The sequence below is a fragment of the Paramormyrops kingsleyae genome, chromosome 23, assembly GCF_048594095.1.
Source record: "Paramormyrops kingsleyae isolate MSU_618 chromosome 23, PKINGS_0.4, whole genome shotgun sequence".
NCBI classification, from domain to species: domain Eukaryota; kingdom Metazoa; phylum Chordata; class Actinopteri; order Osteoglossiformes; family Mormyridae; genus Paramormyrops; species Paramormyrops kingsleyae.
The window spans coordinates 15,172,754-15,190,536 of record NC_132819.1 but is presented as its reverse complement, the minus strand read 5'-3'; the positions used below and the strand labels follow the sequence as shown (position 1 = coordinate 15,190,536).

Below are 17,783 nucleotides of genomic sequence, written 5' to 3'. Positions count from 1 at the left end.
TTAACACTGAAGTATCTGCCTGGAAGTTCAACACGGCTCATCTTGTCGGTAGGGGCAGGGAAAGCCTCATTCCCTGAGAGCCTGTAATAAAGCGATGGGGTGTTTTTGCCGTCTAAGCGCAGAGGTCTGTGCTTTCTAAATTCCACTGTCTGGGGCAGACGTTACGTCCCCTCCGAGCACGTCTGCTCCCACGTAGGGGCTGCACAACGACGGTTCTCAGATCTCCTCAGCAGGGCTGTGCCTCTCATTTCTGCCTTCTGACAGTTACCACCGGTTACAGCCAGGGGCCAATGAGGAGGTGCGATCAGGTCCCGGGTTAGAACTGGGCATGCACATGATGCCATGATGCTGCCAGCGAACGCACGAGGAGGACCGGAATGCTCCTCCAGGTTCAGAAATGTCAGAGGAGAATCGGTGACTGGGAGCCCAGGCTGAGGCATGTGACCATGTGACTCCCCCCCGCACCTGAGGCCCCTCCCCTGACTCTCTTTTTTGTCCCCCATTACTCCCACTCTACAGCGTGCTCCCACTCTGAGATATGCAAATATATTCAATTTCTGTGTTAGAAGTCTGACCTGACAAGTGATTTGATGATTAATCACCGGGCTGCGTTCATCCGTTGCCATGGAAACAAGCGGGCAGCTCAGGCTCTTCGTTATGTATTGAAATCCTCTCCACGCGGTCGCCGAGGCGTGGCCCCTCCCACCTGCCGGCCGAATGACCGACGCTTTCCCCGCGCGCGTGCCGATTGGCACGCGGCGGCCCGCTTCCATCTGTGCGGAGCCGAAACTCGCATCGGTGTTGTTTCCCCCCCCTCCTGCCTGGCCGTGCGCCGCGGGAGGGGGATGAATTGGCTGGAAAGAAGCCCCCCCCCGCTGCCCCCCGCTGCCAGAGGTCAGGTGCACGGCTGGCGCACAGATTGGCGCGGTCAGGCGCCCTGCCGCCGGGGACCCAGCTGGAAGAGGAGGCGAGCACCAGGCCGGCAAGGGGGAGGCGTGAAGCGTGGATTGCTGGTGCCGGCCGCCAGCACGCCCCCCCCCCCATCCCCGTGCAGATCCATTCCAGTTCCATTTCAGGTACCTCCCCCAAGACTGAAGCCACACCCAGCCCAAATTCCTTACAGTTGCACGGTCATCTGGCTGACATATTCGGCATGTTCCTCTGGCTGTGAACCTCCCACCTGTTACTTACCTGATCCCTCTCTAATTCATTTACTTATCCACAGCCTGTATGGCCTGGTGCACTTACACCTGCTCTTCTGCCCGAGAAGCGACTCGAGGCCATAAAGTCTGTCTTTGGTGTCTCAGACCGACAACCACGGGTGTGCAGGACTTGCGGCTATCCCCACGCCTGCGCGCTACATCCCGCATCACAAAGGCACAGCGATTCAGCTTCAGGGATTTATTAATCAGCGGAAGAACGTCTGACTTGCGGGTGGGGGTTGCCATTTACCTCGTTAATTAACGAGGTGACCGCTTAATTAGCAGCCACACTGCACTCTCCTCTGTCTCCTCTATGGACAGGAGCAACTGCATTCTGGGAAACGAGAGGCTTACAGGGCACACGCTCATAAAAAACCGCGACAACTTTGGTAACACTACAAGGGTCTCTTTCTTAGGGTCAGGGGACCACATGGGGATTTAAGCAGCTTGCTAGGCAACACAGCGCCCCCTCCCCCTTACAGTCACCTCTCAGACTGGCAGCTCTGTGTCGCCCCCTTCTGAGACGATGTGCTATGAAGCAGCTGCACTTTAGTGCTGCGGTGGTGAAACCCGGTGATTGTTTTAAGGCGGAAGCAATGAGGAGGGACGCCTCGCCGCGGTCGATGAACTAGAATGGCACAAACCTACAGTGGCTGTGTGACCGGCCCAGGGGGGCAGGGGAACCGTCTGTCCCCAGTTACCCGGGGACAGGAAAACAGCAGATAAACACAGCAGGCTGCCTGACTCGGCAGTAAAGCGTGATTACCCCTTCTGGGGGCTAGGAAGGTGGAGTCTCATTACCCCTCCCCCTGGTGCTAGGGGGCCCTCGCACAGCCAGGACTGGCTCTTACTGGCTAAATTCACCATGTTGGGTAGCAAGGGTGCCGCACAGAGTGGGTCAATCTCACTGGCTGATGACTGCATAACTACGCATCTCGTCTCCGGCAGGCAGTGCAGGACCACTGCGATGATAAACAAACATGGAACCCTCACAGGTCACAGCCTGGGCACTGCGTGAGGCTGGCCGGTGTGCCAGTGCTCAGCCTCACGGTGCAGGGGCGAACAGAGACAGCAGAGGGAGCCAGTGATCAACATGCGTCACAAAACAACCACAACAAAATAAACAAAAAAAACAACAATAGGTATTATTATGGCAACAATAAACTGCTGATAGTAATCTTTGAAACTTTAGTTTCTAAATCTTCCTTTTATGTATTCTGATTTCTCATAGAACAGGGGACAGAGAGGAACCATGTCTGATTACACCAAATCCTGGCCCTGCTGCACCCCCCTCCCCCCACAAATACACTCAGACGCTGAGCCACCGCCATCCTGTTTCCACACCCACGCTCCGCGGAGGCTCACAGGTTTTCGCCCAACCCGACGCACTCCCTGCCCGCGTGTGTGTGAGTTAAGTCCCCCTAGGCCTACCCCCAGAACCACGAGGAAACCCGCACACAGATGCACCCCAGGCCTGCCAAAAAAACCTTGTTATGGAGGGAGGGAGGGGCTACTTTTAAAAATATATCCACTTCCCACTTCTAACCAAGAACCATTTTTTATGCCACAACATTCTGCAATGAGAAGGGAGGCACAGCAGTGGCGGAGGTGGCCGACCCCTTTCTGACAGGGCAGCGTGCCATTGGTGGAGGTAAAAGGCATGTCAGGTTCCTCCCTGACGAAGTGGCATGTCACTGGTGGAAGTAGAAGGAAAGGGGCCGGCCCTTTCTGACAGGGTGGCGTGCCATTGGGGTTAATTAGCGCACAGATGGCTGACGGGAGGTGGCTGAGTCGTTTGCATGTGAAATAACAGCCCCGTCTCAGTCAGGGAGCCGCTCCCCTTCTGCCCTCTTAAGAGTCACGCCCTCCCCCAATCCCCACCCCCTTCTGCCGCGTGCATCCAGCGATTTCGTAGGAGCTCCAATCACGTGAGCCAGTTTCCACACTCCACGCTCCCCGATCCACACGCTGGGGATCTCAAATTAGGACGTAATCATTAATCTCTCCACAGTGAAAAAATGCGGCCTGCCGGTGACAAACGGGGGTGTAATAGCCACCATATGCTGTACCTTTTTTGATCCCAGCACGCCGTTCCGGGATTCAGTATCGATTCAAGGTAATCTGTTCCCCGTCCACTGGGATTTCTCTGACCAGGAGTATCTCAGCGTGGCGGAACGTAGGATGCAAGACAGAGGAGTGACGGAGACTTCCGGAAAAAAAATAATAAAAGCGCCATGAGTTATCGAGGCTGAGAGGGGGGTGGCGGGGGGCTGACGGGATCAAAATAAACGACAAGCTCAATTGAGTAGCTGTTGTTTGCGTGGTTAAACACGCGACACGTCAAGGAAACCAGGAAGGCGTGTCGGTGCTGCTGGGGGACCATGCCTCTGCAGAACCACGACAACCCAGAGCAACTAAAGAAAGCGAAGGAGGAAGTGTTTAATCTGTCAATTTCATATTACTTGCTCAAACACTTATATAAACTTGTCGTTGCCATCCACAACCTTCTGAGCAGTTCAGGTCTTCTCGACTCATAGATGATGAGCATAGAGCATCCAGAAATTTCTCAAGGTCATGGCTCAGGATCTCGAAGGTCACAAATCTGCTGCTTCCCCAGAACCCGAGCCCACAGAGGGCGGTTCTAAAATAACAGCAAGCGGCGGGCGGTAACAAACCGAGGGGGGATGAGCGATACCGGCTGGGACGAGCGATACCGGCTGGGATGAGCGATACCAGCTGGGACGAGCGATACCGGCTGGGACGAGGGATACCGGCTGGGACGAGCGATACCGGCTGGGACGAGGGATACCGGCTGGGACGAGCGATACCGGCTGGGACGAGGGATACCGGCTGGGACGAGCGATACCGGCTGGGACGAGGGATACCGGCTGGGACGAGCGATACCGGCTGGGATGAGCGATACTGGCTGGGACGAGCGCAGTGCTAGCACACAGTTAACAGCATGTAAAAGCAGGTCCTGTATTTACGACACGGGGGTGCTGGTGTGGGAATGGTCCCCTCCGCCGATTGACAGCTCCAGCAGTTCCGATTGACTCTTTAATGAGAAGCCAGAAGGTTCATCGAGCGAGGGGAGTGAGCCGTGGTCTTGTCGCCTCCCGCGTCTCTCAGGGTGGCCTTGCCTGGGTTCCCGCGTGCAGCAGGTAGGCTGGCGCTGTGTCAGGGCCCCACCACACCCTGAAAAGGCCTAATCAGGCAGCTCAGCCCCTACGCATAGCCTGCGCACATAAGGCATGATTAACACCTTCCGCGGAGCCGTGATGCTAACCAGCCCTGACACTGCAAACCCCCCCCCCGCCACTCCCGACCCCTGTCCATCTTGTCTTCCCCACCCCACAGGCGGCACAGCCAGCCGGCAAAAAGGCGATATATTGGTTTCCTGTCCGCCGACCTCCTTCCCTGGAGACGACATCTGCGTGCTTTCAGCACCCCGGTCGTTTGTCACTGAGCCGGCAGACGCTGTGTGCCACACGTCGGGGGCGCCGACAGGATCCAGGTAGACCGGCAAGGTGGACACCTCTCGGTTCCATACAGCGGTGCCGCAGCTAGGCCCCCTGGCACACTGGCGGCATTGACCCCGATCCACAAGGCTGTCATGAGCTTCATTATAAGTGTGAGGCCATGCCTCTTCAGCTATGGCTTCTGGGTAATCGCTCCCCCTCCACCGACGCAGAGCGGCATCGTGACATCCATTTGGGCACAGTGAGAACTGCATTAATCCAAGGACTTTCTAAGGATGACAGAGGAGAACACCAGAGTTTTTAATGAGGTCTGATTGAGGCAACTAGGTACCAGTCAAAGGTTATTTACATTCTTATCACTTATATACAGGTCTAGCAGTTTTCTTCCTACAGGGTCAGGGTGAGCCTGGAATCTATCCCAGGAAGCACAGGGCAAGGGAGATCCTGTATGGGACACCAGCATCTCTCAGGGCACTTGCACACAGACTATGGCCAATTTAAAGGCACTGAATCATCTAACCATATGCTATAGGAGCGCGGGCGAAAGCCCAAGGGAAGCCCAACAGGAAATGGGAGAGCATGCAGACTCCACACAGCAAAGGTGGCCTTGGAACCCCAACCCTGGAAGAGCAAGGTGACAGCAGACCCACGGAGCCAGCATGCAGCTTAACTAGCGGCACGCCATAGATCTGCACGCCATATCTGGTCTGAAGGTGAGACCTCACTGAAAGTTGCCATTCTTTAAGAGGGAAGATGGGGACGCTCGAGTTGACGACGCCCGCTAAGTCCTTTTCTGTCAGCACCGGTCAGAAGATGAAGTGTTCCAGAAATTCCTTAGCTGCAGGAAGCTATACAAATTTAAGCTGACAAATCACATCGCACATCCTTTTTTTAAAATGATTTGGTGCTTGTTGCGGGCCCAGTGACAGGCTATTTGAAAATGAGTCCTTAAGAATAACAGGCTCCTCGAATGTCACCTTAGAGGTACCAGCAAAACCTGGGTTTTGCGTCTCTTAGGTAAAACGTGCCAACTCTAAGTCCTAATCTAGAACGTCAAGCAGCTCTGTTGACAATGTGCAGTGATCTTCTCTATTAATTGAAGTAATCAGTCTTACCAAAGCGGTAACATCTTACTGCCATTGAGGAACCAGAAACCCTGTGTGAATGAAGGAGGAGGACGGTCTTGATTGATCAGAACCTGTTACAGTTCATCTGGCACCTCTTAGCAGAACCTGCTCAGCACCTTTGAGTTGGGTTCCTCTCCTGGCCGGTGTGGTGCTGCAGGGATTCTGGCTAGACAGCAGACAGCTCACCGCCGAAGAACGCTTGGCCAGCCAGAGTTAGCTTCCAGCTGCGCCGTGACAATTGACCAAGAATCACACAGATGGAGAGGCCGGAGCGAGTCGGTTCATTTCAGTAATTAGGAGGACAGATTCACGCAGGGATACGCTACCCGCTATAATGGATGCTCCTGACCTTTGATTAAATTGCAGCTAGAGGGTTACCCTCACACCATATCTCGCAGGGGCTCCTATGCACACGCGGGGGTGAAAACGACCCCAAACAGACGGCCTCTCTCCGGGTCTCTCAGCCCGTATGCCTGTGCACCTTCAATCTGACGTCTCTCTGGTAATCAGAAACCCTCCTGACACCACGTTTCATTTGGAAATCCTCTAATCGGTAAATTGTAACTTTATTCCGTCCACTCTGCGGTTGCCTAGCAACCGAGACGTCTGTCCTGCGTGTCCGAATCAGAACACGGTTTGAGTGGCGGCTAGCATGGCGAGGACCGCAAATGGGTGCAGTGTTCATGCACAGAAATCAGGAAATTACCTTGGAAGGGGAACCAGCTTGATGCTGAGGCTCTGTGAACAGCTATGAAGACCCTCAAACCAGGTTCTGTGACTGACATCAACAGACAGCCAATATTCTTCAATTAGAAAGCTGGTTGCCATGCATTGCCCATCCCCAAGGAGGTGTGAAGGTGTTTCACACGATTGACAGACACAAGGGACATAAAACCCTTTTGCGGTGGAAAGGTGTCGAGCCTCTTCATTTCAGCCTGGATGTTCCACAGAGACGCTAAGTGCTCTGTGTCCATGTCCGGGTCAATATGCGGGCGCCCTCTCCTGTTTTCCCCAGGATGACATTTGCTCTGACCTGAATGTGGTCTCCCAGACGGGGCCCGGTGACATGAGAAGTGAAGTTCTCCACTGAAAATAACCCAACTTAGATGGGTTTATTTTTAACCACAGTGCCTCAAAGCATTGTAGGACAGTTGTCTCAGGTCTGGAGAATCTACGGATGCAATCGGGTAAGATATCAGGCTAAATTTAGCTAGCTGCTTCTCACGTGATCGGCTCCTCCTACTTTGATGAAAAAAGTCTACAAGTGAATGAAGCCTCTTTATGGAAGCCACAGCAGTCTCTGTGTCTACAGTCAATGAAACGACTTGGTGGGTGGCTACAGACGTCACACCCACCCCCCCACTTTTTTTGGAACAATCTGTGCCGAGACAGTCCATCATTATCTTATCCACATGGGGATTTCTACAGTCGCTGTGCAGAAGGGGGGCACAGCATCTCTTGTTTTGTACCAGGAAAGTGATACATGGTGGGGGGGGGGGGGTGTGTCTTTCGGAGACTGATATTTACTTGTGAAGTCCATACTCAAAGCCATTACAGTTTTCCCGAATTGGTAAAGCACATTTCCTGAAACCTTCTATTCTTTTCTCAAAACAGTAAATGCAAAAGCCAGCCAATAGATAAACACAACAGAGAAGTCATTACACACTACAAAAAAAAATCCCAAACACTACCAGTCAAAACTGTTACTGGCATGTAAGGAAACATGTTTACTGTGGATATGTTTTTTTGCATCTCATGCAAACAATGTATTCAGTTATATTTAAAGCAATATGTAATGTTTGGAGTATTCAGTACACCGAAAATGTATTGCAAAGGGCAAAGTAAGAAATGCAAATGAAATGTCTGTTACAATGAAATGCTATACAACTGCCAAGCCAGAGTTAAGGAAGAATATTCATTCTGCCGGCCCCTGCAGGATGGGCTCCCCCTTTGAGTCTGATTCCTCCCAACGTAAATACAATGTAAAGTGCTAATGCAAAGTGCTTTGAGACAATGTTGTGAAAATGCACTACACAAATAAAACTGAATTGAATTGAATCATCATGATGTCTCAGGGCTGGGTCAGGACAGAGAACTTAATCTACATCACAGGAAATGCTCTCCCATGCTGGGCGATGCGGGAAGAATCCTCGACATCGAGATTCAACTTACCTATGGCAATCTCATACGGCACGTATTCTATGTTCGAGTCACTCTTTGGCATTTTGGCTACTGCTCATGTTTAGAGACGTGAGAACCGTTTTGAGTCATTGTGTTTAAATGACGACTACTGTGTGCTGGCTGTGTTTAATTTAGAGGTCTTTGTTTTCCATTTTGCTTCAAAGTTCACCACGGTGCAAAATGTGTTTTGATAAATGAGAATGTGTTTACAGCAGGACTATTCAAATCACGCTTCTCAAGGTCCGAGCCCTGCTGATTTTCCAGCCTTCCTTCACCTGTGAGGTGTAAAGCGTCTGTAGCCAATCAGAATCATTCGTTATTAAACTTACTACCTGGGAGAACTGAAAACAAGGCCAGGATTTGGAATCGAGGGCCAGATTTGTAGAGCCCTGGTTTAGAGATTTGCAAAAAGGGTGACTCAGATCTGCAAATTGTGTCTAAATCGGTAAGCACTGTTTAAAGTTTCGCAAAATGAGTGACTGATTTGATAAATTAGTTTTGGCATTGGACAGTTTTGTTCCATGAATGGGGTTTAGTGTTTATCAATACAGAAAGACTGTAACAATGGTAAAACACTGACGATAAAACACTCACCAGTGCTGCATGGGTCAGTGTTTACATTGAATGTCTGTTTCTGCAATAAACTGGATGCTGGATTAACTAATATAATTTGAGCTTCTTTCTTCAATCCTCATTACATCAGTGTTCATTTTGACAGTATATTTTTATTCAGTTTTAGTCATAGTTTTTTGACTAAAATGTAATTTAGTTTCAGTCACAATTTAGTCATGTAAATTATTTTAGTTTTAGTCTAGTTTTAGTTGACTAAATATCATAAGATCACAGTCGACTAAAACTACATTTGATTTAGTCGACTAAAATTAGCAGACCGAAGTTGGCAGCACCGCGTTTTATTTTAAATGAAAAGTAAAATGCACTGTTTTCACCTGTAATGGCTTTTCATTCCATTTGCGTTGTTTCGCCGACAAACATAAAACGAATATGAGAAACACACGTCACGTTTTATATCTTTTCGAAATAATAAGACCACCCATATCCTACTCTGATAGCGATTAAAGTGATAAGTTCGTATATGTATTTATATTAAAACGAGACTTTAATTTTATTACCGGTGTGGGATTATAGAAATCAATAGGCCTACTTAAATGCATGAACACTAAAATATATGACATAAACACGGCTGTTTTAGGGTTTTACGGTTTAAGTTAAGTACTTTATAATGCACAGTCTTCACATATTATTTACTTTCTCTTATTTTGAAATGCAGTCCTACTTTTATTTAGTATATGAGAAGACATTGTACATATCGGCAGTCATACATATATGTTCAGTTCTATGTCACGTGACAGAAAAGTTTTTGAATTGTACTGAATTAATTTGATTTGACAGTCAGGTATTGATTACATGCAATGCTGATACAACTAATAGGCTACTTAAATATATGTTACACTAAATAGTTAGACATTACGATCTTCTGGACCTATGTGTTACGCCCAGCTCGTCCGATCACCGCCCCCCTCGTTACCTCGTGTTAATTCCCGATTGTGATCACCTGTGTCCTGTTATTTCTGGCTAGCCTGGTGTATATTAGTCCGCGTCTTCCTCTGTTTCCCAGGTCAGTCATTGTAATGTTTGATGTTCGTCGCCTGTCTGCCCTGAATAAAACCCCGTGTTACAGTATTCGCGGCTCTCACGCCTACTTCCCCGTTCGCCCGCACACCGAACGTAACACTTCGCTTCAAGAAATTTTCTCTAACTGGACCTCTTTAAATTTTAGTTGAATACCCCTGCCTTATGCAAACTACCTTAGTTCTGATTGGATCTCTGATTTTTATTTAGTTATTGACTCGTTTTAGTCTGAAAATAAAGGTCGTTGACGATAACTACGACGAAAAACAACAGCCGGGGTCGGCGGTTGTTGATGCCCCATCTTCATGTTTCCTGTGCCACATGATGGTGTCCTTGAAATCATCCTTTTGCAGGACAAAGTAAGAGCTGAGTCTTTGTGCCATTACCACCTGTCAGGTGAGGTGTGCCGGCATTAATGAGCCACCGGGGCGGCGCTGTCCCTTCAGAGAGGGGCCAGACATGATGGACGTGCGGAATCAGCTCTGTCTCAACCCCCTCCCGTACCCATCCGATAAAAATGCCGCAAGATCCAAAAAGGGACATCGGACAAGCAGCTCCACATGTGCCGAAACCTCCTTGTGCTGTTCCGCTGTGCAGGCGGGGGTTGTCAGGCTTGTCGTTTATCCCCCTACTTGTCAGGCTGTGTGTGACGACAGCTGCGGAGACACCTCCCCCCCCCCCCCCGTCAGGCGCATCCTGCAATGGCTGTCAATCTTGCCATTTCTTGCTTACAAACAGCGGAGGGCGGTAACCTTGCATAACGAGGGGCAGAGAAGGAGAGATCTTCACCGAATCCGAGTGCCAGACGGATCCCGCTCTCCCGACCCTTTCTCTAAGCTTCGCCACATCTTCTCGCCTCCCATGGGAATCATGGGAGCTGGGAGGGGAAGCGACAGCCTGCTGAGAGCCCGCGGCCCCTTATCTGCAGTCCCCAGCAGAAGCAAGCGAAAGCTTTCATGTTCAGACCAATTACTTGAAATATTAAACGTCCTTCTTAAGGTGCATTTACACATCAAAGACGGGCGACTCGCTCTCTTCGCGCCAGAGAGCCTGGCAGCACTACTGTGGGCTCCACCCGCCCGTGGCGATGCTCACTGGGCAATGGCGACCGACAGCGCTAACAGAATAAACGTTATAGAGAAGTCCGAGCGCGGTACGGTGCGCTTTTCGGGGGCCGGGACTCGCAGCCCCAAAACGACTCCTCCATCCGCATTCCAGACGTCAGTGGTGCCTTTTGCGGCTTTTATTGGTGTCAGAACTATGGCTGTTGTCATGGCAACACCACACTGCAAAGTTCCTCGCAGGCTCCGTTCGGCCGCAGCTCGGAACGGGGGTGTATCAAGCACCCGCTCCGGAATGCTAATCAGTGGCCTGATGGCGTGCCCTTCATTAGGGAGCGGAGAAGCAAGGAGGCAGGCTTCTGTGAAGGTACGACCTTCGGTAGGTGTGGCCGCAGCTCCGGCCCCCCCCCGCCACCTCCCCCCACCCTTGCCACTGCAAGCCCCCCTAATCAGAACCAACTCCAAACACACATCTCCATTACTATACAGGGGTGAATTAACCAAATTGCTCACAACATTGCCTAGATTACCTGTCCTGCAGGCGAGTAGGGGTAGCTTAGGTTTCACTGCCAATAATACGCGCAGAAAAAGCCGTGGAGTGAAGCTTATGGCACCAGCATGGTCACGAAGCTTCGGAATTAGCACCTTAACGCTCACAAGCACGGCCGCTGACACCAACAGCTTCAGACGCATCAGCTTCCGGCTGAACTTCCCTGCACCCAGATGATGATCACACTGACCATATGTTTAGTAAGAATTTTTAAGAACCCATAGCAGATGAATCGTGTTTAATGGTATAACAGCAGTGACCTTACACCTCACTCTGTTACCAGCCCAAACTCTCAGCACCGTAGCACTGAATCACTGCCCTGCCCGTGGCCCCACTTTCTCCCCCAACTCTTGCTCTGTTGGCCTAGTGCCCTGGTGGCCAACCAGAAATGCCCCTGGGTTTTGCTCTGCTCCAGCCCTCAGTGCCTACACTAGTGCTCAGACTGCACCCCAGGGACCCTTCTGAACAGCCAGAAGAATGGCGTTCTCAGTGGGGAAGGCCTTTCACTGAGAACGTACATTTTTTTCATTTGAGCATTCAGTATCACAGAAAGGCTCTTGCCGGTGTGCTAACAGTAATTCCCCTGTACAGGATGTGTGTTAAAGTTCCTTGGCTGACAGCTGTAATTCTTATGTATTTATACAGCAAGAGCAGTTAAGTTCTATTCACAGGGGTGACAACAGAGCAACTACTGAACCATGAGCCAGTAATTTTCTTGTTACCGGCCCGTGACTTCATCTACAATACTGAAGGGGACAGATACCAAAGGCAACCCTGTTTATACAGCTCACTTCCTGTACACGCACCTCTCCCATTGGATGGCCCGGGCTGCCTTCAGAACAGACCCATGTGCCGATTGGTGCACGTGCTGAAGGATGGTGATGTCACCGGGTCGGTCCCCTGCAGTGTCTCAGAAAAGGCTCAAATGTCTGGACGTGGGAATTGAATATAAACTGCCAGGCAGCCTGATCTGTAGGAAAGACAGGTTTTACAGATATTGTAAACCACCTCGCAGCACATGTTCGACGAGGACAACTGCGTTCCTCGATCGATACCATCAATCAATCTGCCGATGAACGTAAAGATGTATAATTCAATTTGCCCAGAGGGTTCGGCAAACTGCTGTGAGGGTGAATTCATTTCTATTAACTGCCCTCCGCTGTTGTTCCCAACGGGCAAAAATGTATGTTCCTCATGATGTTTGGAGCAGGAGGGCTGACAGCGAGACGCAGACTGCAATCTTTAGTGCAGCTGAAATAAATTATGAGTGTGGATGTTCTTCACTGAATTATTGCCAGAGCGAAGCAGCACGCTGAGGCTCAAGCAGTCAGACCCAAAGCAGCATATATCCGTGTATGAATAGGTGACTGACTGCTGTCAGGGTCTCACAGTAACTACCTTCTGATTGGTCAAGTCTGACTGGTTTCCCATCGAGTGTGTACCCCCGCCTGTACCCTGAGCTAAGTGGTTACGAGATGGATGGTCAAGTCTGCAAGAAGCTTTTAAAAAGAATAAAAAGATCATTCTTGAAGGATGTCACATCCATTTCATCTCTCCTTTCCGTTTAAGTTTATATTTATTGATAGTATATTATAAAATTTTGCTCTGTTTGCACTATTTTATTCTATTTTTTTATCGTTTCTATTTATTTTATTTATTTACCTTAATGTCTTTTTCCTATTTTTCTTAATTTATGTTATCTGTGCGCCAATTCTGCCAAAACAAATTCCTAGTGCAAGCAGTTGTACCTGCCCTATAAAGTGAATTCTGATTCTAGAATTCCAGAAATATACAGCTCTGGGAAAATGTATTGGAAAACACCCTGTATTAAGAATCTACATTGTTAAATCTTGGTTTAATTTGAGTGGTGTGAAATGCATTGCTAGGACAGTTTGGACTGTGAGGACTCCTAGAATCCCATAAAGACCCATAAAGCAAGAAAGAAGCACTTCATCATCGAGAAGCAGGTAAGAGGCAGGGTAGAGTTTGCAAAAAATGTATATTTTACATAAATGCATTCCCATAAACTGAGAGATAAATTAAACTAAAAATGTTGCTGTGGTCTCATTTTTTTTTGCAGAGCTGTATATTCACCCTATTATACATACAGTATAAGATCATCCATTCATCCATCTTGAAATTGCTTATCAGGGACATGCTTGTGGGGAGATCTAGAGCCTATATCAGGCAAAAAATGCATTTTCAAAGCCATAACCGTGACCATAAGATGCACCCAAAGCTGCAGTACCCCTTTCCATAGAGATTGAGTTTTCCTTCTGTTACAGAAAGAGCCTAAAACACTCTGTCACAGCCTGTCACTGCCTGAAGGGCTGGGGAGCTGGACCCAAAATCACTGCATGGAGTGGCAGGATATCAAGGTCAAGCGGGCACAGGACAGAATCAGGAGAGCGGTCATGGGGCGCAGCAGCGAAAATCAAAGTTAAACTGCTAAAGAGGCTGGAGCAGAACAGGAGACACAAACACTGGAGAAAAAACACTGTAGCGAAGAAGCACAATTTTAGGTCCACTGGTTGCTTAAAAAGAGTCAAATCCAGGACATGACTCCTCCATAAAGTACTGAAGCTAAGTGGGGCTTCCCTGTAGTGTACAGGAGGAGTCACAACAATAATGACATATACAGTCAGTCCTGCCACATCACGTGATATCACACTGCGAATCTGTTGTAACGTGATTGATTTATTAGTACCCAAGTTCAATACGACGCGGAATCGCATTTGTATTTGCATGATTTTCAGTTGGAAAGAAAATCACTACGAAGTCTAGAACGTGATATGGTCTTAGCAAAGTGGTTACTATGCAATTCTCATCTCATAAGACTCATAAGACCCATAGGAGATATTTAAAATTTAATTTATTAATGTATTATTTCTTATTAAAAATGCATATATTTACATTATTGGCCCCTGGTATCACTGTTTTTATTATTTAATTAATTGTGTTTGGTGTAAGTTACTGAGTTTTGGAGTTTTCTTATCCATCCAACCATCCATCCATATTCCACCACTTATCCTGGGTCAGGTCACGGGGATAGCAGTCTAAGCAGGGATGCCCAGACATCCCTCTCACCAGCCACCTCCTCCGGCTCCTCCAGGGGAATACCAAGGTGTTCCCAGGCCAGCCAAAAGACATAACCTCTCCAGCGTGTCCTGGGTCTGCCCCGGGGCCTCCTCCCAGACGGACATGCCTGAAACACCTCCCCAGGGAGCCGTCCAGGAGGCATCCTAGGTAGATGTCCGAACCACCTTTACTGGCACCTTTCAATGCGGAGGAGCAGCGGCTCTACTTTGAGTCCTTCCTGAATGTCCGAGCTCCTCACCCTATTCCGAAGGCTGAGCCCAGCCACCCTGCAGCAGAACCTCATTTCCACCACTTGTATCCGCAATCTCATTCTTTTGGTCACTACCCAGAGCTCATGACCATAGTTGAGGGTAGGAACATAGATCGACCAGTAAATTGAGAGCTTTGCCTTCTGGCTCAGCTCCCTCTTCACCAAAACAGAATAGCACATTGTCCGCATTACTGCCAACGCTGTACCAATCCGTCTGTCGATCTCCCACTCCCTTTTTCCCTCTCTCATGAAGAAGACTCCGAGATACATGAACTCTTCTAGTTGAGGCAGTGGCTCATCCCCCACCAGGACCAGGCAATCCACCCTTTTCCAGTCGAGAACTTTGGCCTCAGACTTGGAGGTGCTGATCCTCATCCTGGCCGCCTCGCACTCAGCTGGCTAGACCCAGAAATTCTGTCCATAAAAGTTGTGAACAGAATTGGTGACAAAGGGCAGTCAACACCCACCAGGAATGAGTCTGATTTACTGCTGGCAATGCAAACCAAACTCTTGCTCTGTTTGTACAGGGATCTGATGGCCTGCAACAACAGACCCCATACTCCATTCTCCTGAAGCAACCCCCACAGGACCCCCCAAGGAACCTGATCATATGCCTTTTCCAAGTTCACAAAACACTGGACTGGTTGAACAAACTTGAACATGAACCCTCTAGTTTCCTTGTGAAAGTAAAGAGATGATCCGGTGTTCCATGACCAGGACTGAATCCACATTGTTCCTCCTGGATCCAAAGTTTGACCAACGGGTGGACCCTCCTCTCCAGTACCCCAGCATACCAAGGGTACCTATGGAGGATGAGGAGTGTGATCTGCCTTAGATTGGGACCAACACCCCAGTCTGCCGATCCAAAGGCACTGTCCCTGACGTCCACGCAATGTTGAAGGGGCGTGTCAGCTAAGACAGCCTAACAACATCAAGAGCTTTCAAGAACTCAAGGGCAAACCTCATCCACCCCCTGAAGCCCTACCACTGAGTAGTTGTTTGACTATTTCAGTGACCTCAGCCCCAGAGGTGGGCAAGTCCTCCTCCAAGTCTTCCAGCTCTACTTCTTCCGAGGCAGGTGTTTCAGTGGGATTTAGATCCTCAAAATATTCCTTCCACTGCCCGACTATATCCCCAGTTGAGGTCAACAGTTCTCCATCCTTGCTGCAAATAGCATTGGTAAAATCCTGCTTCTCCCTCCTGAGCTGCCTGATGGTTTGCCAGAACCTTTTCGAGGCCGGCTGAAAGTACTTCTCCACAGCCTCACCAAACTCCTCCTACATCCGAGATTTTCCCTCAGGTGCCGCCTAAGCTGCATCCCGCTTGACCTGCCAGTACCTGACCGCTTGCTCCTACAAGTTAACCAAGCCCTGAAGGACTCCTTCTATCATCTTTACTGCTGGTGTACACCACCGGGTTTGAGGATTGCTGCTGCAACTGGAGCCAACAACCTTACGGCCACAACTCGGCCCCGCCATCTCAGCAATGGAGTCCTGTCTCCTGACTCCCTCGGGATAGAAGTTCTGAGTTGCATTCCCCTAACCCTATTTTTCCCTTTGGATATGTGTATTTCAGTATACAATTCTAGCTAACGTGAGGCCTTCAGGAACACATTTGAAGCATGACTGTACCTAGCTATATACTAACACAATACAAAAGATGTGAACCGGTTTTTGCAGAGGGGCATTCTTTGTAGGTGGGAGGTTGGCTGGTAAGCACTGGGAAGCCGTCCGTGTGGCGTCAGAGCTGTGACCATGGCGTGCTTTCCACAGCTTGCACTCCCATACCCGAGTGTTGGCCTCCCCATGGGGGGAGGGCGGGTGAAGTGGAAACTCCCTGCCTTATTTGTCACGTTGGCACTTGGCATAGTGGGGGGGGGTCTTGCCCGGGCTCTCCAGTAGCACGCAAACAAGAGCTGCAGGAGCCAGTGGGCAGAGCTGTGAGAGGCCCGGAGGGAACAGCCTTGCTGTGGGGCATTTCGTTTTTTTGCCTGCTCTACCCATGCCAGTCATCCCAACCCAGGCATTTGGGGGTTGGGGGGGGGGTTCACCACACAGGACTGACTGTTTGAGCTGGTATTTCCTGCAGTCACATATGCGCACACTTACATGTGAATGCTCTCTGCAGAGACGAGGCCTACATTAGTGGAAGCATAAACTTAATCAGGCATTTGGGGAGGTCACATGACCCCAGGAACCAAACCCGCAGTCTATAATTAATAGGTAAATGTTTAATCTGCACGTAGTGAATCCTCAGGTTGAAGGTGTCCTGGGGGCGGGGGGGGGGGGGTGCGGTTTGACCCTCTGCGGATGGAGAGCAGATGGGCGCGGTGAAGGACAGGTGGCGTGGCGGAGCAGGGAATGCAGTGCGGGCCAGCGTAGCAGCTGGAGGTGGCTGGATCAGACTGTGCCTCCCCCATCGTAGCACCAGCGTCTGGCTGCTGTTCAGACTCCGGCAGCTGGAGGAAGTTCAGGAGTTGGGGGGGGGGGAGGGTGCCAGGAGTTAATAGCCTGTACCCTTCTGCATCAATCTCTGCTCATCTCTGTCTGTGCCCCCTGAGGGAGGGTCCAGCCGTTCCATCTGCAGACTGTGGGGCCCAAGAAGGAAACCCCCCCACACCGAAAACCCCTCTATATAAAGCGTCCCTGGCTGTCTGGGGAGGGGTGAGGGAGTTACAGCTGCTTTTAGCTGTTCTTTAGCAACCAGGGTCTAACTCAACTTGACCCAGCCTCCTTATTTTTAAACATTGTCGCTGTATCTTTTCTGGAGAAAAGCCTCCCCAGACAACAGCCTGCCAGCAAACTTTAGTGGCATTGTGGGGAAAATGCCATGTGCACAATAATCCATACACGCGAATTACTGATATGAAGCTATAGCGACCTGCCGCCTTGCAGACAGATTGTAAATGCGATGCTGCCCCTACAGTCACAGTTAATCACTGCATATCATGGATGTGGCTGCAGGTTGGCAAACACCCTGTGGTACACGGTGTAAGATGATATATGATGAAAAAGGATGTAATGTAAAATGCAGGTAATTTACATGACCACAGAATGAATGCCCAAATATAATGACAGCTATCTCTTTAAGGTGTTGATCGGGGTGGAGCCAGTGATATTTCAAGGGCATCCTGTAATTCTGGTCTTAGGAAAATCAACGTTTGGAAAGATCTGCCCACTTTGCT

At 49.7% G+C, this 17,783-nt stretch overlaps 1 protein-coding gene across 1 annotated transcript in view; it reads right to left on the bottom strand.

Moving 5' to 3' along the window:
* Window positions 1–17,783, bottom strand: part of gabbr2 (gamma-aminobutyric acid (GABA) B receptor, 2) — a 148,895-nt gene that overhangs the window by 13,896 nt on the left and 117,216 nt on the right. The window lies entirely within an intron of this gene.